We start from the raw sequence: 24,772 nt of genomic DNA, 5'->3' as shown, positions 1-24,772 counted from the left end.
TAGGGCTAACGAATTGAGTAGTTCCATCTCATATCTCTTTGCAATATTATTCTCAAGATCATTCCTAAAGTCATTGTGAATAGATTTTAGCTCATTCTCCATTTACTCATTTTAGTAGAGAAAACTAGATATGTGGACGGGTGCCATTCTTTTGTTAGATTATTAGTGTCGCATGAGGTTATCCACTTGGTATAAAAAAATCAAGTTATATCCATCCAAGCCCTTCAGTAAATGAAGTTCTGATTACATTCATTAATCTCGTCTAGCTTCTTCTTCTCGTTGTTATTTTTCTTTCCTATGTTCTAGCCAAACTCGATTTCATCCTTGAGATCCCTTTCCTTTTTCTCCATCCTAATAAATGGAACACCTTCTTCCACCTTCAATCCTTTCATAGCTATTATTTAAGGTGACCTGTTCTCCCCCCTTTTCATTCATTTTTGTAGTAGATCAGATTTAGTTTAGCTATTAAATTCACTATTGTTAATGGAATAATCAAGGTCCTTCCCTATTTAGATGATATCTTCTAATCCCCCAGTATTAATTAATGGATTATGCTATGCTTATGGGTGTTCCTTCCATCAGATAAGCCTCAATTTTTTTCGCAAGTATCAGATAACTTAATAGAAGCCTATGGCACCTCCATTAAGCATTTAAATCCCATAGCCTTTAAAATGCAATACATTTTTTTTGAATACCCATCCCTCCATCTATGGGCACATAGCTCGTCTCCTTATTTTTTGAATTTTCTCCCTACCCTCCCAATATCTATGTGTTCCCTTATTGACAACTCCCTTAAGTCAAAGTATTAGACTCCTTTACTACAAAAAAAGTAATAAGACTGACAGATGAATGTTGCATTCTCTTAACATCACAAGCAAACTAGTAATATTTAAATTCATTCTACAACCTTTCCCTATCTATATCTTCTTGGTGTTATCTCCTCCCAAATCTATCCTCAAATGCATTTCTTACCTTTAACACATTTTCTCCTTGGGGAGAGCCCACAAGGAAAGAAAATTGCTTTTGGTTTCGTAGCTCAAGGTTTGTCTCCCAAAGCTCAAGGGTGGCCTAGGTATCAGAGTTCCATAAATATTAAGCAAAGTGTTAAGAATGAAACTATGGTGGTGCTAGCTACAAGAATGTAATGAATTGTAGCAACATAATTGGAATAAAAGGTGTGGTAAAAACTCCTTTCCAAGTCAGAAATTGTAATAGTATGTGGTTAATGGCTTCTTAGTATGGAATTTAGCTAGAAATAGCAAGTATTTGATCTAGCAACATGTTTTCTAGGAGGTCGAGAATGCACAAATTTCCCTGTTTTGGGATGATTCCTTGATCAATTACTAAAAATCAATTCCAAGGACCTAATTGTTTATTTTAGAGCCTCGTTAATACCCACAAAGAGGAACACTGTAATAGAATATTGCAAGTCATTGGATGGAAACTATATAAAGTGTGAATGCATTCTCCAAAAGTATTACTTCCTCTCGAAACATGATGGATTGGAAATCCTTCTAGTCATCGCTTTAATAGAGACAATTTACCATATTAAACATTTGAGATATAATTAGATGACCCTACCAAACGCAATGATCTTTCTCAATAAAGGAAGCTTACACTCTACTAGTTGAGTAGAACTCATCTCTGTACCAGGATATAGGCAAAGGGATGAGGAGGTAGAAGCTATGACTAAAGGTTGCTTCCTCTATATTTTAGCACACAAGAAGACCCTTAGGGATACTTATTCAGAAGAGGTTTTGACGGGACATCAATATGTGTTCTCTATCAAGAACATGTGGGGATGTAAATTCCTATTTTTCAAAAGTGTGTTCTATTTGCAGACGATGATTCTTTTTAGGAAGTTAAATAAGAACTGGAATACTATATACAATATTAATAGAAACAGAGAGAACAAACTTTTCAAAATATTTTCTAAAATAGGGTTTGGTATCTTTTACAAGGATTCCCTATATGGAAAGTTTGTAATGAGTGCAATAGAAAAATTTTCCATAATAAGAGATGATACCTTGATATGATTTTGCACTTGATTTTGTAGTGCATCACAGACACATCAAAATCCAATTATAGAATAGTGAAGACTTGAAATCCTCTTCAAGGGAATTGGTGATCTTATAGCTCCTTTACCTAAATCCTATATTACTAGCTCAACTAAAAGCTCCACCAAATACTTTAGTCTCCTCTTGAGCTTAAATTATGATTGGTCCTCACAAGGAAACCCAAAGATAAGAAGATTTCGAGGAGTTTTTAGAGATGATCTATGATACATTCATTTCCTATATGTTGGATCCTTGGGAGTTAGTACCAATAGTGATGGATATTTTCAAGAACCAACAATAAATATTTCACATGCTAAAAACAAGGATTTCATATAGCTCTTCATTGACAGATATTTGGTAATCTTTTCTATCATAAAAACCATTCATAACTCATAGGCCAGTGCAAGATCTCGTGTAATTGGAGGCTATAATTTTTTTTCTTATAATAGATAATACAATATCCTCTATCCAAATAGTTTGTTCCTCTCATGTCCGTCTAAAGGTAACCAAATTTTAGAATAAATTAGCTAACATAGGATTATTACATTCAACGCAAGTTATAAGACACTCATGGTTGGATTCTTCGTCTTTTGTGTTGAAAAAATGAATATTAGGACATAGAAAAAAATACCTAACCTCATCGAATGGGGTGAGAAGGAACATGTATTTTCCTAAAGATAGTGAGGATGTTGTCAAATCACTCAATGAGTGAGGTCAATGTAACTCCAATGGACACCATCATGTGAAGGTGCCTATTTAATTTCATTGACAAGTTAATGTAGCTTAGGTGGAGATAATTATGGTCCATTACGGTTCCATATTCTAACTTAGATCATTGATACACTACTTGAAGTGAAGGGTCATGGGTGGGTCCTAATTTCATTATTCTTCAAGAAAGCATGCTTGAAGGCATTCACTTCCCTCATCCTTGCCATTCTCCATATTTTTCCTATCAGATTTAATGTGAGGTCTCTATATTTATTTCCTTCTTCCTATTTGTAATAGATTGGAATTTAATATTCTTTCCATGGTCACTAATTGTGACCGAGGATTATTTGGATGTTCATATTATCTTAGCATTTAGGCCTATGTGTGTTCCTACTTTCAATGAAGCCTATTCATACAAGTTTCCTCATAAGTGATAATTGGTTTGATAGTTCCTCTTGAGTGATAATATGGATTGATAGAGGGTCCATTTATAGAGGTGATGAGGGCATCATGGTTGTCCAAGATGCCTTTGTTCTTGAATGAGTGTAAAGAACTCTAAAAGATTATATAGGAAGGAGGTGTTTCGAAAAGTTAAGGAGGATTTATAGGAATTAGATGTGATAAAGTTGCAAAACACCAAGGCTTGTTGGATACAAAATTTCTTATAGATTTTAAGGAATGGATGCCATACATGCCCCACACCCATGGCCAGTAAATATTCATGGATTTTCTATGCTTTCCAGGGTCACAACTAGTGATCGAGGTTTATTTGGATGTTCATATTAGCTTAGAATATAAGCCTATGTGTGATCCTACTTTCAATGAAGCCTATTCATAAAAGTTTCCCCGTGAGTGATAATATGGTTTGGTAGAGAGCCCATTTCCAGAGATGATGAGGAAATCATGTCTCTCTAAGAGGCCCTTGTGCTTGAATGAGTGCAGATAACTCTAGAAGATTATATAGGGATGATTTGTTTCCAAAAGTAAAGGAGGCATTATAGGAATTATATGGGACATAGTTGCAAAATATGAAGGCTTGTTGGATTCAGAATTGCTTAAAGATGTGAAGTAATGGATGCCACACATGTCCCACACTCATTATCAAAATATATTTTTGGGATTTTATATGCTTTCCATGGTCACTACTAGTGACCGAGGATTATTTGGATGTTCATGCTAGCTTAAAATTTGGGATTATGTGTCGAAAAATATGTAACGAAATTCTCAATTTGATTTTGCCTTGATTAAATTGAGAAAATTTGAATTTCCACATCAATATAAATCTTGGAGGTAGTTAAATAAGGTGACATGGTTGTTGTCAGTCAGTTCACTCAGTTAATTCAAGTTGGAGGGCTTGAGTTTAGTTAATCATGAGTGATTTATAATTTGTAGAAATATAGTTTAGTTATATTAAGTTGTGTTCAATTAAACTAGTTCTAACTATTGGAGGAACTAGTGGAAGGTCAGTTGTGTAGCACGACTTCAGTCTAAATCAGTAATCATCTAGTTAATGTATCCATCCACCCACAGTATCTAATGCATGCAGAGAATTCGAGTTACCTAATTGAGGTGGAAATTCCAAGGCAATGTAACATTAATTGTAGACTATTCTGAAGTTTATAGGTGTTGCAAGCAACTTGACGATCAACCTGAGGAATTGCATAATCCGTTTTGGAGAAATTGCTAATTAATAGGGGCCTAATTTCTCAAGAAATTGTGCAAGGAAATAGGGGATCAAGATGAGGCCGAATTTGACTAAGTCTCCATCAGAGCTTCCCAGTGAGTAGAGATATGGTTATTCACTTACAAGGTGTGCTCAGATGAGAAAAAGAAATCGTAATACATCTCTATTCATCATATTAATGCAACCAGTTATTGGGGTTTTTAGCATATCACTTTCCCCAGGGAAAATATTATGTGCATATGTGTTATTTCTCATTTCATGTATGAAATAATTGTTCTATATTGTGAATTGCTATCTGCAGTGCAATAGAGTAGGTTTTTGTCTGATGATTTTGATTAAAACTTCATAAAGAATTGCAAATCTACACCATAATTTCTACATGGCATCAAAGGAGGATTCACATTAGAGCATAAATTTCGAAGTTATTTCTCACGAGCCTCAGATTTGTAGGTCAGTGTAGTAGGATCTCCTCAAATATTGGAGGATAAGATTCAACGGGATGAGGTTAGAGTAAGACATGGAAGGAAACTCCAATTTTATCACATGGAAGGATCGCATGGAGGCGGTATTGGACAAGAATGGATTCTAGGAATATGTCAAGACAGACATTCCGAAACCACATCAGGTGATTTCTAGGATCTTTCTCAATTGAAGAAATATTTCTCCAAGGCAAGGAGAATAATATTATAGGGAGTATGAGATCACATTGTCTCAAATATCCACGTAAAATAAACTCCATTCACAATGTGGAAAGCATTGATAGAATTGCTAGAGAATAGTAGCGACCACAGGAAGCTAATGCTCAAGGATAAACTTTGAAATACCAAGATGCAGAAGAATGACACTATTCTATAGTATCCAAGAAGGTTCACACAATGTCGTGATGAACATGGTGGGGTTGGTGTTAATGTTGGAAAAGATGACTTGGTAATCCTAGCCCTTCCCAAGAGCTGGTATAACTACCAAGATTCGGGGAATACGAGGGAGAAACTACCAAATTGGGATTGATTATGGTATTATTTGGTACAGAAGGAAATAAAGTAGAATACCATAGATGGGACTTCATCTAAGGGCGAAGATGCATAAAATTTTGCATTGGTTGGAAAACGAGAGACGGGAAAAGGGAAAAAATATCAATACAAAAAAGATTCCAACCTATTGAATTTCCACGGTCTTGGGTCTACGATAGAATATTAAAATCTCTAACGCTACCAAACCAAGAATCTCAACAAAGCTAATTTCATTGTGGAACAATAGTAGTAAATCACACATGCACAAGTATAAACAACTTTTTACAAAATGTTGTACAAATATGTACAACAACCCAACAGTTGTTATATTAAACCAAATGAATAATACAACAGTCTAGGGCTTACCATAAAAGATATAATGACCCTCAATTATCCACAAGTATAATAATACAAGATACACTGACAATATTGTTGGAAATAATACTGAGAGGGGGGTGAATCAGTATTATATAATACTTTTAATAAATCTTCTTTATTTGTTCTTTGAATTATCTTTGCATGTCAGTACCATAAAATAATGAGCATGAACAAAAGAAAACAGATAGTCACACCAAAGAACACAAGATGTAAGGTGGAAACCCAATGTGGGTGAAAACCACCTGCTGCAATATGTCTCTATCTTCTTTCAAATTAGAAACTCCTTTTACAATGGTTTTGTACTGGTGCAGTCCTTTACCAGTACGCAGGCTGCAACCTGCAGAGAGCTACAACTCTCTCTCGTTTTCCAGTCTCTCCTGGAAGGGAGCTACAACCCCCTACTTCTTTTCTTACAAGGACCACTTTTCATAAATTTTCAAACTGGATCCATAAGCATCAATTGATCATCAAGTATGAGAGAATCACCCAATCAACTGTAGTAACCAGATCAACAGTAATAGGACCAAACCCAGAACACAACAATGATAAACAAAGATTTTAAGAGAAGGAAGCACCCTGCTCCACTGCTTGCCTGCTTCCCGGACTCCCCCTGCTCAACTGCTAGCCTGCGTCCTGGACTCATCCTGCTCAACTGCTAGCCTGCGTCCTGGACTCACCCTGCTCAACTGCTAGCCTGCGTCCCGGACGCACCCTGCACAACTGCTAGCCTGCGTCCCTCGCTCTGAGTCTATTGAACTGCCTGCGTCCCGGCGCACCTGAACCCTTCTGTGCCTGCGTCCTGACGCACCTGAACCCTTCTGCGCCTGCGTCCCGGCGCACCTGAACCCTTCTGCGCCTGCGTCCCGGCGCACCTGAACCCTTACTGCACCTGCGTCCCTCCGGGCATAGATGATTTCAAGACTTCAGAAGTAACCCAGACAGTCAGATCTACAGATCTGAACATGCGCCGAAGAGATCTCGGTCCATCAGTAGATTCACCTTGTTTAGATCTAGACCAGATCTAGCCCTCATAAGATATTCAACCAAAACCATACCCAAGCCAAATGATCTCCTTTGCTTTATATAGGCAAGCTCCTCCTAAAATCATGGAACAATACCACGAGCCGACACCATAATAACCCAATACCGTCGGCTAAATACCAAGAGTAAAACATAAGAAACCCCATGTGTGCTTTTCTCTACCTTGAAATGTGTGCACTGGGTGGACGCACCTCCTGAATGGCTGGCCTGCGTCTCTGGACGCGGTCCCTGCAAGGTGTACCTGTGGGTACGCACCTTCTGAACTGATATCCTGCGTCCTTCTTATTTTTCAATAAATTGAGAGCCTTGTCATGGGAGTTGCCATCAAGTACAACATCTATAACATATAGCCATACCAGAGAACATAATGCCAACAAATATCACTGCAACCTCTATGTCGTATCTCGTCATGTCGCTCCTTCCCTTCCATTCTACTCTCTACTTGGCCTTTATTCCATCAAAAGACAACATATAAAGTCTCCAAGAGGTATTCTACCTATCATTGTTGCAAGTCACTTTTTCTTCATTGAACACAAGCTCATCCAATATGCAATTCTAGGCTTGTCAACACATGAGCTCAAAATATTCCAATCTAGGAGTCCACTAGTCCATCAATGCATTGCACACTAGGCTCATAAAATTCGGCCAACCTTAAGCTATCACACTCCCTTTAGGACAAATTACTAAGGGCTACTTTGGGTTACCAACACACTACCCTCCATCAATCCACTAGAACCCAATCCAATCATTCTAGGATCTTCTCATAGAAGAATCTTTCAACCAACAAGACAAGTCTCCCAATTGGATCCCACATGCTGAAACTAAATCTCATCCAACTAGCATTAAATTCAACATAAATTCATCATGCGTACCTATGCATTCATCTTAGGCTAAGGTTTTCACTGCTATAATATTTGTGACCTAGTTAGGGCAAGACACAAGTTCATGTAAGCCCTACAAAACATCCCCACAGATATGACTTCTGTCGCGGCTAGGGTCCTTCAAGTCCTCCTCTACTTCATTTATGTTTAGGGCTAACAACAAACCCCAAACAACCCTCACTTGACCTATGCTAGGCCTGTGACCTACTTGTTATGGTCTCTAGGGCTACGACCTTAAGAATAGGGACAAAATTCCCTCAAAATCTCACTAAAACACCTTTAGAATCTACCTAGGGAATGTAACAACATTGTTTCTTAGAATTCAAACTTACAAGGGGAAAAACACATCACAACTCAGCCCATCCTTTTCCCTCAATCATGTGGCTATCCTCCTGTACCAATTCAACTTTATCATAAGTTTCAAACTCACCAAAATGGAAGCCTTAAACAATTTTTTCCTCTTTCCCTTGAGCTTAGCTTAATTCAGAGAGTTATCGATGAATTAATACACTTTTGGATGTGTACAAATGAATTACTTACCTTCTTATTTATACCAAACAAGAGGGCTCAATAATTTCCTTGAAGAGACATGTCTTTTGGACCAATTTGAATCAATCCTACATGACTTGATTGTCTAAAATCTCATTCTCAACTTCAAAAAATCATAACTCATCTTCTACAACTTGGATTTCTATGATTCCTATTACATTGGATTCTCCTCCCCATCCTCCATCATCTCCATCTATCACATGTAGAAAATACCTCATGGATTTGGTCCAAACATCGATGGGTGAGAAACCCCAACCTTGGGTTCCAAGCCCAAAAGTGACTGTTATGGTTCTCCAACCTCCAAACCATGAACCCTAGGGCTTGGAGTACCTCCCAAGCTACTCAAAAATCAACACTCCCTCTTAGCAAGGAAGCTACTTCCAATACTAGGAAGTAAATCATCATCATCATCACTATTCATAATAATCGCCCAACTCTTAGTGCTCACCACTAAAGAAATCCTTGTAATATGAAGTATGCCTCTCTCAAAAGTGACATTCTCACTCGAAGCATCCTTCTTCTTCTTATTATTATCCTAGAATGTCTTCCATTCTCTCCATGATTCCTTCTTGGAAGTTGTAGGATCACTGTTGCTCCCCACTAACCACACACTCTTCTTGGACTAGAAAGTGTCCCTCTGAACCTACAAGTTCCCTCTAGAACTGGACTCTCCCTAAGTCTCTCAAACCTGGACCTTCTTCTATAGAACTTGTACCTAGCCCTCTCAAGATTGCACCTGCACCTATGTCTCTAGAACCTGCACCTAGTCCTTATGCTTCTTCTTTCCATGATCCATAGGACTTGTACGTAGCCCTCTCAAGCTTGCACCTGCACCTAGTCATTATGCTTCTTCTTTCCATGATCCATAGGCTTTCCCATCAACTTGTATAGACCATGCTCTCTAAATCTAAGCACAATACCTACAAAGCTAGAACCTTTAGGCCTAAGTATTTCCTTCCCATCCTAGAACAAGACCTCAAACCCCTTCTTCTCGATCATCGAGACATATATCACACTACATCTGAGTAATGGTACAAACAATACCTCCTAAACCCGCATCACCCATCCTATCTCCATCCTGAATGGAACAAATCATGATTCTTGGATCTCCTTTTGACTCTTATTGCCCAAGACCATGTGCAACTTTGAATCCCATTAAGCCAGAGTCTCGAAAACATTGTGTGACCCTGTCATATGTTTCGACACACCACTATCCATGTATCATCCATCCTCATCGATAGTACCTTGTGAGAAATGAGAAATCATAGAAAATTCCTCCTCCTGCATCCTTATGGTGAGAGAATCTATCTCAACAATGGTGGCAACACCGATGACATGCTTCCCTTTCTTCTCCTCATCATATTTTTCCTTCGTCTTTATTAGACATCTCGATGAAAAATGACCCATCTCATCATAGTTGAAACAATTGACTTTAATCCAGTGCTTATTTTTCTTACCCTTCATTTATGCTAAAAATACCATGTCATCATAAAAAATCTTCTTCTTTGGATGAAGATCCTTGTCTTGCAACTCTTCCTAAAGGACGTCATCCCATAACCTATTCAAGTATGGAAAAATATATTAGGAAATGATCACTTTGATGGAGGGATTCCATGCCTCGGTGAACCCTTTCAAGGTAATCCTCACCATATCATTCTCTAAAATAGTCACACTGATGACAGAAATCTCATATTTGACCTGAGAAAATCTCATCAGATATGAAGTCAGTCCTTCACCCTGCATCATGTTGGTGGATTTCAACTTATCCTGCAATACCACTACCTTTTTCGCATTCTTATTCTGGAACAAATTTTAAAGAGCCACTCACATCTCTTCTGCAGTGTTCTTCCAAGATAAATGAGGTATTAGGGGATCCTTCACACCATCAAGGATGATCAATGTCGCCCTCGTATCTAAATCCTTGTACACTTTGAGCTCCTTCGGTTCAGTTGGATTCTTGATGGCTTTCTCGGTGAACTCCCAAATCTTGTTGACCTGCAAGAAAAACTTGATCCTTCCCTTCCAAGGACTATAGTTGGACAACCCTTCCAATATTTCCTCATACCAAAGACCAGCCTACAACTTTGACATTGTAGTGATCCCTTCACCTACAATGAGACCAACTCCCTCTTAAGATGTACTTCGTTGTACACTCTGATGATTCACTGTCTTCGAAAGTAGCTCAGACATGCTCTGGTACCATGTTGAATTTCAACAATCATGGGTCTAGGATAGAATCTTAAAATATCTAACACTACAAAACCAAGAATCTCAACAAAGGTAATTTGCATAGTAGAACAATATAAAGTAGTAAATCACACATGCACAAGAATAGACGACATTTTACAAAATGTTGTAAAAATATGTACAATAGCCCAATCTTCATTATATTAAATCAACTGAATAATTCAACAATCTAGGGCTTCCCATACAAGGGATAATGACCCTCAATTATCCATAAGTACAAGAATATAAGATACAATGACAAACTCAGTACAGCCTCTATGTCGTATATTTTCTTGCTAGTCATTCGCTTCTATTCTTCTCTTTAGCCACCCCTTAGTCCATCAAGAGACAACACACAGACTCTCCAAGAGGGCTTCCACAATTCACTACTGTAAGTCGCTTCTTCTTTAATGAAAGTAGGTTGATCCAATCTTCTCTTCCAGGCTAGCCAACACATGACCTCCAAATCTTATAATTTAGCAATCCTCTAGTCCATCAATGTACTTCACTTTAGGCTCATCAAGTTAACCTGGCCATCAGTTGTCACACTCCCTTTAGGACAACTTGTCAAGGGATACTTTTGATTTTCAACACACTTCCCTCCATCAGTGCAATGGCACGTATTCCAATCATTTTATGATCTACTCCTAGAAAAGGCTTTCAACCATCAAGACAAGGCTCCCAATTGGATCCCACTGGTTGCAACTAAATCTCATCCAACTAGCATCAAATTCAACATAAGCTCATCATACATACCTCTTCATTCATCTTGGACTGAGGTTTTCACTGCTACAATTTTTGTGACCTGGTTAGGGCATGACAAATTTCCCTTCAAGCCTTTCAAAACATCCCCACATATCTCTCTTTTGTTGTGGCTAGGGTCCTTCAAGTCCTCTTCTACTTCATTGTTGTTTAGAGATAACAACCAGCCCCAAACCACCCTCACTTGATGTTTGTTAGGCCTACGACCTACTTGTTATAGTCTCTAGGGTTGTGGCCTTAAGAATAGGTACAAAACTCACTCAAAACATCGCCAAAACACCTTTAGAATCTACCCAGGGAATGCAACAGCCTTCCTACTCAAAATTCAGAATTATAAGGAGAAAAACACATCATAAGTCAACCCAAATTTTTTTCTCGAACCTATATTTTTCCTCCTATACCAATTTGAACTTATCACAGGTGTTAGACTCATCCAAATAAAGCCCTTAAACAAATTTATCATCCTTCCCTTGAGATCGAATTAATTCATGGAGCTATCTATGAATTGATGCACTTTAGGATGTGTAGAGATGATTCACTTCACCTCTTATTTAAACCAAACAAGAGGGCTCAACAAAGTTTTTGAACAAACCGGTCTTTTGGACCAATTTAACCAAGGATACACGACATGACTGTCCAAAAACTCATTGTCAACTTCAAAAATCGATACCTCATCTTCTATAAGTCAGATTTTGATGATTTTTGTTGCATTGAATTCTCCTTGCAATCCTTCATCACCTCCATCCATCACATGTAGAAAATTCCTCATGATTCTGGCCCAAATATCAATGGTTGAAAAACCCCAACCTTCCATTCCAAACCCACAAGTGCCTCTTGTGGCGCTCCAACCTGGAAACCCTGAAACCTAAGGCTTGGAGTACCTTCTAGCTAAAAAATCAGCACATCCAAGGGGGAAAGAAGAAATATTTTTGCAAAATTAATTTCTTTATATGTCATGAAATCGAGCACTACGCCATGAATTGTCCACACAAGAAGGCAAGCAGGAAGAACTGAGGAGGAGAAATAGGTGAAGATTTGGCCTCATAGTTCGAGCTTGACTTTACCATCATCATATGCATGGCCAACACAATGATGGGGAGCATGTGGTACTTTGACTTCAGTGCATCGTTCTATATGATAAGGTGTAAAAAAAATTTCAATGACCTAGAAGAGAAATATTTGTAGATGCACATCATGATGGGGGACGATCAAAGGTAATACGTATCCAAGAATGGTACAATTTCCTTTTAGAGGGAGTTAGGATTCCCTCTTAGACTCAACGATGTCATGTTCATTCTAGGCCTAGAGAAAAAAATCATCTTTGTTGCAGTTTTTGAAGATCGTGGTTATGATATGATCTTCAGAAAAGGAACGACATTCCTGAAACACATATCAATGGGACAGATGAAGCAAATTGGGGTTCACATGAAGAACCTATATAAGTTATATGTGCAAGACTATGATACATTAATAACTAAGGTGAAGAAGGTGTAGAGCCACGATTTCAATGGACTTTGGCATAGAAGACTTGAACATTTTCATCATGGTGCCCTAAATATTTTGCAACAAATAACCGCAGGCCTCCCCAAAGGATCACTTGAGAAGTATGATGTATGCAAAGGGTTTACCTTTGGGAAGTACAAAAAATCCACTTTCCATGACTGGGCTAGAAAATCACATGAAATCCTTGAAAGGATCCACTCTGAAGTCCATGGGCTTTTATCAGTAGCCTTCACTGTCAAGCACAAATATTTTGTAATTTTTATTGATGAATTCTCATGGAAGTGTTGGATACTATTCACGTGAAAGAAATATAATACATTCTCTAAGTTCATAGAATTCAAGGCATTGGTTGAGAAGGAAACTGGAAAGAAGGCGAAGGCTCTCAGGAGTCATAAGGGAGGTGAGTACGTGTTGAATGAATTTAAAAAACTTGTGCTAAATAAGGCATTTGATGAGAGTTGACGGCACCCCACAACCCACAGCTGAATGGGGTGGCTTAGAGAAAGAACCATAACATTATGGGAGAGGCAAGCACCACAACATTCTATTTGCATAACTAGAGTCCTCATTAGATTTTGGGCATGATTATACTAGAGGAGGCTTTCTCAGGGAGGAAGTTGGATGTGGCGCACTTCGGGATTTTTGGGGCCTCTATATAATACCATGTCTCCAAGGAATCAAGGAAGAATCTCGAGATGAGAGCTTAATTGGAGGTATTTGTGGTTTACATAAAAACTCCTCACAACTACCATGTGCACTTTCCATCCCTGAGAATGACATTTGTGTGAAGGGATGCAAAATTGGATGAGGAGAAATCGATGTGGTGCTCTCTTGAGAGGGATAGTTATATCCCACTATAAGAGGAGCTCTTAGATCCAAAGGATGAACCTTAACAAGTTGTGGAGTAGACACAAATTGAGGAGTAGAGAGTCGAGATATCCACTCAAGCAGAACCTTCCAGAGAAAGTACAAAAATAGCTAGGAAAGTTGAATGAATAGTGCATGATGTGAGGGAGAATGTGGTTGCTCCTTCAAATCAACATAGGAAAACAAGGTCACGTAATCAGTACACTAGCTACATGGCTCTAATGACTAAACTTGTAGAGACTGAGACATCCTATTTTAAGCAAGTAGTAGAGAAACCTGTGTGGGTTGATGCAATGGTGGAGGAATATGAATCCATTGGAAAAACATTGTTTGGGAAGTGGTCCCAAGACCAGAATATAAATTAGTTGTGGGTTTGATATGGATATTCAAGGTAAAGCATGCAACATATAGAAGCATACAGAAGTAGAACACCATATTTGTGTCCAACGGATAGTCTCAAGTTGAGGGAATTAACTATGAGGAGATATTTTCTCGTGTAGCAAGGTACTCAACCATGAGATCAATTCTTGCACTAGTAGCATAGATGAGGTGGAAGATCCACCGAATGGATGTAAAAACAACATTTCTCAATGGGGTTATTAAGGAGGAGGTGTACATCAAGTGAAAAGAAGGTTTTTAGACATTTGGTCAGGAGTCTAATGTGTGTAAGCTAAAGAAATTGTTGTATAGTCCCAAATAAGCACCTCGTGCTTAGTAAAGTGGGATCGATAGTTATATCATTGAAGTGAAGTAGATGAAAAAATCGATCATATATTGATAGAAGGTAAATTTATTATTATTGTCTTATATGTTGATGATTTGATTTTAACTAGTGACGAGTAGTTGATCAGATCTTGCAAGGAGGACCCTGCAAGAGAATTTCAAATATAGGACATGGGTCTCATGTACTAGATCCTTGGTTTGGAAGTATGCCCAGGCAATGGGGAACTATTTGTCTCTCAAGGAACGTATATCAATGAGATACTTCAGAGATTTCACGTGGATAATTGAAAATCGATGGAGACACCTCAAGCGACCAACTAGACAAAGGAGGATGCCACTTCAAGTGAAGAAGTGGATGCTACCATTTATCGATGGCTAGTGGGTTCACTAATGTACCTTGTGAACACACGACGAGATATTTTCTATGCAGTCAACCAGTTGAGTCCAGCTATTGTTGGGCTAGCCAAGTTATTTTGGAAGGCAGCTAAATATGTTTTCAGTACCTGAAAGGAACTACCAAGTTTGGACCATGGTACAGATAGAGGGAGTGAAACTACGTGGCTTCACAGATGCAGATTGGGCATGGAGTTCATTAGAATAAAAGAGTTCATCATGTGGAAATTTCATTATTGGGTGTGCAATAGTTTCCTGCTACAACATGAAGCAAATATGTGTGGCACTAAGCTCGATAGAAGCTGAATACATGGCTGCTAATCAAGCACCATGTGAGGCGAGCTAGATGAGAAAGACACTTGTGGGATAGTTTGGTCAGATGATGGATCCAAATTTGATATACTATGATAATCAGAGTTACATCAATATCTCTAAGAATCCTATCCTTCACGGTCGATCCAAGCATATAGATATATAGTACCACCATTTATAGGATTGTGTGTAGAGGCGAATAATGTTGTTATAATACATTTTGATAGAGGAACACAATGCCGACATTTTGACAAAGGCCTTGTCAAGAGGGAACTTCGAGTTCCATAGGGGTAGGATAAGGGTGGTTGAGAATGACTTCCTTACTAAAAGGGATTATTGAAAACTGTAGCATGAAATTCTAAATTTGATTTTTCCTTGATTAAATTGACAAAATTCAAATTTCCACATCAACATAAATCTTCGAGGTAGTTAACTGCGATGAAATCGCCCTTTTCACTCAGTTAACTTAATTACTTCAAGTTGGAGGGATTGAGTTTAATTAAGCATGAGTGATTAGTAATTTGTAGCAACCTAATTCAGTTATATTAAGTTTTATTCGGTTAACATAGTTCTAATTGTTGGAGGAACTAGTAGAAGATCAATTGTGTAGTGTGACTTCCTTCTAACTTAGTGATCATCCAATTAACTGATAACTCTACCCAAAATAACTAATGCATGTAGAGAGTTTGAATTACCCCATTAAGGTGGAGATTACAAGGTAGTGTAACATCAGTTGTAAACTATTCTGGAGTGCACAGGTGTTGCATGCAACCTAATGATGAACTTTAGGAATTGCACAATCCATTTTGGAGAAATTCCTAGTTAATAGGGGCCTAATTTCTCTTGCGCAAGAAAATATGGGAAAGTATTAAGGCAGATTTTGACTATGTCCCAGTTAGAGCTTCACAATGAGAAAAGAGATAGGTTATTCACTTGTAGCATGTAGTGAGATGAGAAAAAACAATTGTAATACATTTCTATTCTTTAGATTAATGCAAGTAGGCATTGAGGTTTTCAATAGATTTATTTTCCCAGGGAAAATACTATGTACATATGTGTTATTTCTTATTCCATGTCTGGAATTGTTATTCTAGATTGTGAATTAGTTTCCACAGAGCAGTGGAGTAGGTTTGAGTATTGTGATTTTGATTAAAACTTCAAAACCAATTTTAAATCTATGCAATAATTTCTATATTATGTGTGATCCTACTTTTAATGAAGCATATTCATACAAATTTCCTCTCGAGTGATAATATGGTTTGATAGAGAGCACATTTCTAGATGTGGAGTGGGCATCATGGCTCTCCAAGAGGCCCTTGTGCTTGAATGAGTGAAGAGAGCTCTAGAAGATTATATAGCTAGGAGTCCTTTCCAAAAGTTAAGGAGGAGTTGTAGGAATTCGATGTGGCATAGTTGCAAAACACCTAGGATTGTCAGATTCATAATTGCTTATAGATGTGAAGGAATGGATGTCAGATATGTGCCACATCCATGGCCAACATAACCAATAGTTTCTTACCATTAACCTACATTGGAGGATGAAGTAGGTGTTCGATGAGGTTATCCTCCATTGAAATGATTCTAAAAATGAAATTCTCACTATGAGGGATGACACCATGCTTTTGCAAAATGGCATTAGAAAGAACATCAAGAGGATTAAGACCAACATTATGAATGACGTTGGTACAATATATTGTAACTAAGGGGATCTCAACTCAATTAGGTGAGAGAGACCACCTCATCTTCATCTTTATCATGATATTTGTCTTTTATCCTATCTCCTCTTTTGGTTCTACCAATCCTTTTAAAGTTGGTTTGCATTATCTAGCTTATATTTATTTAGAAATATATCATATTCAACAATTCATATATTCTAATAATCCTAAAAATACTCTCATGAAATCTGTATTTTTTTCAAATGATACTTTGTTATTTTATCCAAGATCTTGTTTCTCAAGTGTAAAGCCATTATAAGAATAACCTTGGATTCATATAATCTCTTACACGTAATTTAAGTTCATCTTACATGAAAAAAACAAGTTATATAATATATTTAGTTAATATAAACATATCCAATACTTCCTGCCACCCCATGATAATTTATATTTAACTAGTTGTATTATATATTGAGCTCATATGGTTATTGTAAAGCCTCCGGGTGATTGTGAGACAGACACCGAGCACGGGCGCACGACGGGCACGCGACGGGCGCGCGACAACCGGGTTTGCGACGAGCTGCGGCAGGAGTGCGACACAATTGCGACAAAACCTGCAACGTTATGGAGCACACGAAAAATGACTAAGTATCATTCCACACTTGAGCGCATATGATATTAGGGCGTACAAGGTTTATATGCGGTGAACATAAAACATGCACCAAGCCGACATGTTAAAGCAAGAGTTGGGGGCATTCATAATAGAATATGGAAGGTCGGCCCAGGGAACTACGCATAGGTGATATGCGTATAAATAAGAGGTGGCTGCAATGCATTTGTACCAAGCATCTTCGCACAAGGATTGTACACTCATACGCACAAGAGGTAAACTGTGCAGGGGTAAAGGAAGACTACGCACATCTCATGCGTAGTACTTCTAAGGTGCAGTTTTGGACTGTTAAGTGCCGGTTTGGGTGAGGCAAGCATGCTAAGGTGGAAACTATATGCAGACATTGTGTGCAGGACTTGATAAAGAGAGATAGGTGGCTCGGGTGAGCACTCCTCTTTGTGCAAGGGTGCACATGATTGTGAAAGGCTGTTCTATGCCTTGATTGTAAAATTATTCTAAGTATTGGCTTGGAGCTTGCCAAGCATTAATTGTATTGTATTATTGAAGAAACTGATATTCTTAATAAACTGTTGGGAAGACTTTTAGGGAGTTGCCCCTCCCTTTATACTTGTTTGCAATTGTTGATGTTCTCGGTTAATTGCATATGGATAATGAATGAGTATGGGATTCATTAAAGTATAAAGGATAATGCTTTTACTTGGTTGCGAAACACAAACTAAGTATGTTAATGTTAGAGTAGGCGTAGTCCACGAATGTTAGTATTGTTAAAAAGAAAGCGTTCGGTGGTGCACACCTCGCTACAAGCAGTTGGAAGACTACCGCAGGTGTAGGGGCATGACAGTTGGTATCAGAGCTTGGTCAGAGCTGGTGAGCAAAGGTTGCTCATGGTAGTGATAAGGGTACTTGCAGGTGAAGGAAGTCGTTTCACACGAAGTGGAACAAGGGTTGGTTCAGATTGCAGGATACTCGGTGGAATTGTTGAATGGTCGAGACTAGATCGCAAAGGAATAAGAAGCTGGTCGAAATGGCGGCTGGGTCTTAGGCTGGGTCTAGTCATGATGAGAAGGATACTACTATTGGGTTCATTGAAAAGGTGGTGGAAAAGATAGAGAATATGGAGATTTCTTGGAAAGAAGAACTCGATGAACTCCGAACACAGAATGATGAGCGTAAGACAAAAAATGAGTACACTAATATTAGGTGTGCACAACTTGAACAAAGAGTCAAAGAGGTCGAGGAATCAAGAAATCAAGGTCTTGCAAAGATCGTGAACTTGAAGAAGACTCTTGAAGATACAAAGAATTAGCTTACAATTGTGAAGAGGGCCATGAGGCATAATTCATTTGCAGGAGTGCCTCATATTAAGGTCAAGGAACCAGAATCTTATGATGGAACAAGGAAGGCAACAATTCTTGGCAACTTCTTGTGGGACGTGGAGCAGTACTTGGAGCGGTTGAACCTGGCTGATGGTGAGACACAAGTCAAGATAGCTACTCAGTTCTTGACAAAGGATGCTAAGATGTGGTGGCGAAGGAGAGTGGACCAGATTGCCAATGGTAGTGCTGATGACATCACTTCGTGGAAAGACTTGAAGAAGGCTTTGCAGACCCACTTCAGTCCTCAGGATGACACATGGGAAGCAAGGACCAAACTCAAGTACATAAAGCAAACAGGAAGCCTACAAGCATACCAGCAAGAGTATTCAAGTGCAACTTTGGAACTTCATGACATGGCAGAAAAAGACAAGGTGTTCAACTTCATTATGGGATTGAAACCTTGGGCACGCAACGAGGTGAGGAGACAGAAGATTAGAACACTTGAAGAAGATTTTGCTGCAGTTCATAGGTTGGTGGATCACTTTGAGGAAACTTCTGATGACAAGAAGAAGAAGACCGAAAAGCCAAAAGAGAAAAAGGATGACGGTGCTTCAAAATCGGAGGATGGCCCGAAAATGAAGAACCCTTTGAAGTGTTGGTTATGTGCAGGACCACACACGGTGAAGAATTGTCCCTCTAAAACAAAGGTGGATACGGTTGCACAGTCTGATGATGAGAGTAATGATGCTTCTGTGGGGATGATACAGATACTTGGTGCTTCTGATGCTACGGAAGTAGTCTCTAAGAGAGACCCAGAAAGAAACAAGTTAGAGTATGTTCGAATGAAGGTTGGAGGTACTAGTGTACTCACTATGGTGGATAGTGGGACTTCTCACAACTTCATGGGAGAAGATACTGCAAGAAGAATTGGGCTAAAGTTTGTACCAGCAAAGGCACAAATGAAGACAGTGAATTCTCCTCCTATGGACATTCTTGGTATAGCTGAGAAAGTGGACACTACACTTGGCGAATGGACCGGAAAGGTGGACTTCACTATAGTGTGGATTGATGACTACGAAGCTATATTGGGGATGGAGTTTATGAAACAATTCGATGCTATGATTGTACCACATTTGAAGAAGCTCTACATTTATGATGGAAGGGAAGATGTGCCCATCGGTGTGCCTACCGTTGGTGCAACAAGACCTTATTGTAAATTGCGAGCAATGCAAATGGAGGACAAGGAAAAAGTGAACAAGCGGTTGTCCACTGTTGAGGCAAAGCTTGTGGAGCAGTCAGTGGTCATCAAGACACTTTCAGATAGCATCTTGGACTTAACAAGAAGGCTAGAGCTGGTGGAAGATGATGATGATGATGATGAGGTATATGTGAGGCCGGATGTCTAGAAGGAAGACGGGGTTGCTTATCTACAAAGGATGGAGACTGAGGATCCTGATAGATGGATCGAGTTGATTAGTGAGGAAGAGCCTTCAGGCTCTACTCCCTTTACATCTTCTTAGATGAGTAAGAAGATGGACTCATTGTTAGCTGCTCATGGCAGTGAGTCCTCAAGCATATGGAGCAGGTATGATTGATGATGGCATGTTGCAGATGAGATGGATGGAGTTTCCATGGACCTGGGCATGGATCATGGAGATACATACTTTGGTATGGTGAGCTTGGTGATAGTTGGTCACTAGGCCGAGACATGGTGGAGACAGTGGTTCTACATATGTTACAGTGATGTTTGCCTTATGTGGAGGATTCAACATCATGGATGATGGTATGTTGTCGAGGACGACAACGATTTCAGGTGGAGGAGAATGTAAAGCTTCCGGGTGATTGTGCGACGGACACCGGGCACGGGCGCACGACGGGCACGCGACCGGGCGCGCGACAATCGGGTTTGCGACGAGCTGCGGTAGGAGTGCGACACAATTGCGACAAAACCTGCGACGTTATGGAGCACACGAAAAATGACTAAGTATCATTCCACACTTGAGCGCATATGATATGAGGGCGTACAAGGTTTATATGCGTTGAACGTTGGGCATAAAACATGCACCAAGCCGACATGTTAAAGCAAGACTTGGGGGCGTTCATAATAGAATATGGAAGGTCGGCCCAAGGAACTACGCATAGGTGATATGCGTATAAATAAGAGGTGGCTGCAACGCATTTGTACCAAGCATCTTCGCACAAGGATTGTACACTCATACGCACAAGAGGTAAACTGCGCAGGGGTAAAGGAAGACTACGCACATCTCATGCGTAGTACTTCTAAGGTGTAGTTTTGGACTGTTAAGTGCCGGTTTGGGTGAGGCAAGCGTGCTAAGGTGGAAACTATATGCATATATTGTGTGCAGGACTTGATAAAGAGAGATAGGTGGCTCAGGTGAGCACTCCTCTTTGTGCAAGGGTGCACATGATTGTGAAAGGTTGTTCTATGCCTTGATTGTAAAATTATTCTAAGTATTGGCTTGGAGCTTGCCAAGCATTACTTGTATTGTATTATTGAAGAAACTGATATTCTTAATAAACTGTTGGGCAGACTTTTAGGGAGTTGCCCCTCCCTTTATACTTGTTTGCAATTGTTGATGTTCTCGGTTAATTGCATATGGATAATGAATGAGTATGGGCTTCATTAAAGTATAAAGGATAATGCTTTTACTTGGTTGCGAAACACAAACTAAGTATGTTAATGTTGGAGTAGGCGTAGTCCATGAATGTTAGTATTGTTAAAAAGAAAGCATTCGGTGGTGCCGCACCTCGCTACAAGTGGTTGGAAGACTACCGCAGGTGTAGGGGCATGACAATTATGGTCATGACATTACATTTTAACATTTGCATTTAGAATAGTGAGATACTTTATAATTCAATGTTTTTCATTCTTTATGAGAAGATGTTATCAAATAATTTTATATTAAAATATTTAAAAATAAAAAATAATTATATAAATATATGATAACATCTGAATATTAAATACATTCACATTCTTTTAAACATAGATTTATAAGTACGGAGAGGGATAAAATTTGTTAATGAAAAAAATTTATAATACAAAATATGAAATTAAACTTGTAAAAAAATATAAAAATTGAATTTAAGATCTATTTAAATTAATATAAAATAACTAATTAATTTTTAATAGGCTCAAATTTAGAAAAATAAAAACTATATATATTTTAATAATAAAATCACATAAATAAAGTACTGTCATTTGTTGCGTGGGAGGCTTAGTTATAATAATAAAATAAAATTACTAAACCCATTAATAACTTCACTCTTTCCGGCGGAAAAAATTGAGGTTAAACCTTGATTTGTATCATTTAAAATGGTTTTTTAACTGCATATTTGGATTCTGCACCTTGAAAAACCCTTGGGACGCTTTGATTGTACAGAAATTAGTTATCAAACTTTCGATTTCAATAAATTGCTGCCGGATTTTGACTGGAAAAACCCACCGGAAAAGCTTCCAAAAAGTCTCTTTAAAGACAACTCCATTCTATAAATTTACAAAATTAAATAATAAATTATTATTGAAGGTAAACAATGCAATCACTCCAGTTGATATTTATGTTCAATTTTACTATGTTCTTATCTTCGTTGGCTTTGGTAGATGTTGGAAGACTTGGTAATGTAGCTAATATTGATTAAGCATAGCCGGTCGTTATCGCTACTGAACAACGAGCAATGAAAAGTAAATTGATAAAATATCAAGGTTATCGAGAAGTATTATTAGTAGAGTATTAAATACATTATCAAAAAATTTATATTTTAGTTTTTTGGTTATCAAAATTTAGTTGAAAATTTTGAGGTGAAATTTTAATTTGTGTTATTTAAACTGGTTTTTTTTATTGTATATATGAATTCAGCACCCTCAAAAACTCTTAAAACACTTCAATTGTGTAGAAATTATCATCAAACTTATAATATTAATAAATTTTTGTTAAATTTTAAAAAAATTACACCAGAGAAACTTACCAAAACAATTTCTAAGAAATAATAAATAAATAAAAACATTCCCTATACCAGGTTTTTATTAATATCAGTTTAAACATTATTTAGAGTATTAAATACGTTAAAATAGCATTTAGTATTCCACATACAGGATTTTCTATACTGTCTAATTTAAAATCATCTCGATTGAAAAAAACGGTAACACCCAAACTGCAGAGCATTAAATTCGTTCCGTATAAATAACTTTATCGGTTATTGATAAGCCGAGAACATGGGCGAAAACGTTGATGGTGTGAATGACGATGATCGTCCATAACAAAGAAGTTGAGGTGGTCACTATTAAATGACATTTCCGAGTATAAAGGACGTAATATACACCGCAATTTGCATCGAACTCCCAATTGAGAGATGGTAGGCAGAAATGATATTTGTCAAAATTAATCATTTTTAATTTATTTTTTTAAATGACATGACATATTATTAAAGGTGATTGCTATTTCCAACTTTATTGTATTATAAATGCGTGCTGACAAGAAGGAAATAGAGCTCGCTCTTTCTCTCCACAGCACGTGAACAAATGAATGGAGGGTCGAGAGAAAAGGCAAGCGCTATTTCCCTTGCTTATCAGCGCGCATTTATAATGCTATAGGGTTGGAAATAGCATTCTCCTATAATATTAAGTGGTATTATTATTTAATAAAAAAATTATTAAATTTATATTATTATTTTTTTTATTAAATTTATATTATTATTAAAAATAATAGTAAATATAGTGAATACTAATATTTCGAATTAATAATATTATTAAGAATTATTTATTTATTTATTTATATTTCTCAAACCAATAAATGTGATCATCATCAAAACTAAATAAAAAATTATTAAATCTAAACAAAATCGAATCATTATTTTAAAACATAATTTAGCTTATGTTATATAGAATCTGAAAATTGCACGCGTTTATTATCTTGTAATAAAAATGCGTTAATTTAGCGGATAGCATGGGAAAGTATTTATTATTTATCATAAAATTATGCAAAGCATTTTAATTTTTATAATAAATTTGTGTTGGTTAAGAAATTAGTTTAAACTCTAGGTGATCTTAATGGAAAGACATTCATCATTTCATAATTTAGCTAAATAATATAATTTGTTTTGAAACGTAATTTATCTCAATATTGTTGAGATTTAATTAAGTGAGATTTAATTAAATGATATAATTAATGTTTAATATAATATTAACAAAATTGATAATGGGAATGAAGTTGGAATTAAATCAACGGTCCCTGAAGAGCATTTTATGGATTTTGTTTATGGGTTATAAATAATGTAATATAAGTTTATATTATTTATTAAGATATAACGGTTTAATGATTATTTTCTTATTTTGAATTTTAGAAAAGAAAACTTAATTAGAATTTTATTTACTATTATATTATATTGAATTTTAGAAATGAAAATTTAATTAGAATTTTATTTTTGTGCTTAAAAAAATTTTGTTACTCTAAATGGAAGGTAATTATTATTATTAGCAATTTTATTTTTTAACTATAGTAATTTATTATTCATTATTTTGTTTCACATTAATATTAAGATCAACTTCTGAGTGGCATAACTTTTGAATACAGACTACGTGATTCCCTCATTGTTGGAAATATTTTTGTGAGTAGAATAGCAAGAAAAGGTGTTGTGCTTAAATAGCAAAGTCTTACCCCCAAAAAATGTCATTTGATGCCTCAAAATGCTAGCGGAGGATTTCAGACCCCGTTTTGCTAAATTGGGTCCCGCTGGTAAGAAAGGTCTCATGCACTGATTTTTCCAATTTTTCCACTTTTGCTAAATTGGGTCCCACTGGTAAAAAAGGTCTCATGCACTGATTCTTCCACTTTTTCCACTTCAAATTTATCGATATGGTTGAGAAACAATATAATGATCCAATTCGGATCAAACATAAAGAACAAGTTTGTATCATCAATAAATTTGAGTATACTCTATAAATGGAGCACATTTTCTCATGACTATTTAAGGATTGTAGTTTCTATCCATATAGATGACTTGATTGTGTGAAAAAGCCACCAATATAAAGCTCACTCCTTTTGTTCATATTGTGTGAGAT

Source organism: Pinus tabuliformis, chromosome 5_1, assembly GCF_031772625.1.
Source record: "Pinus tabuliformis cultivar Carrire ecotype Pingquan chromosome 5_1, CPIR1, whole genome shotgun sequence".
Classification (NCBI taxonomy): Eukaryota; Viridiplantae; Streptophyta; class Pinopsida; order Pinales; family Pinaceae; genus Pinus; species Pinus tabuliformis.
The sequence above is the reverse complement of the archived record's forward strand: the minus strand, read 5'-3'. Positions refer to the sequence as shown.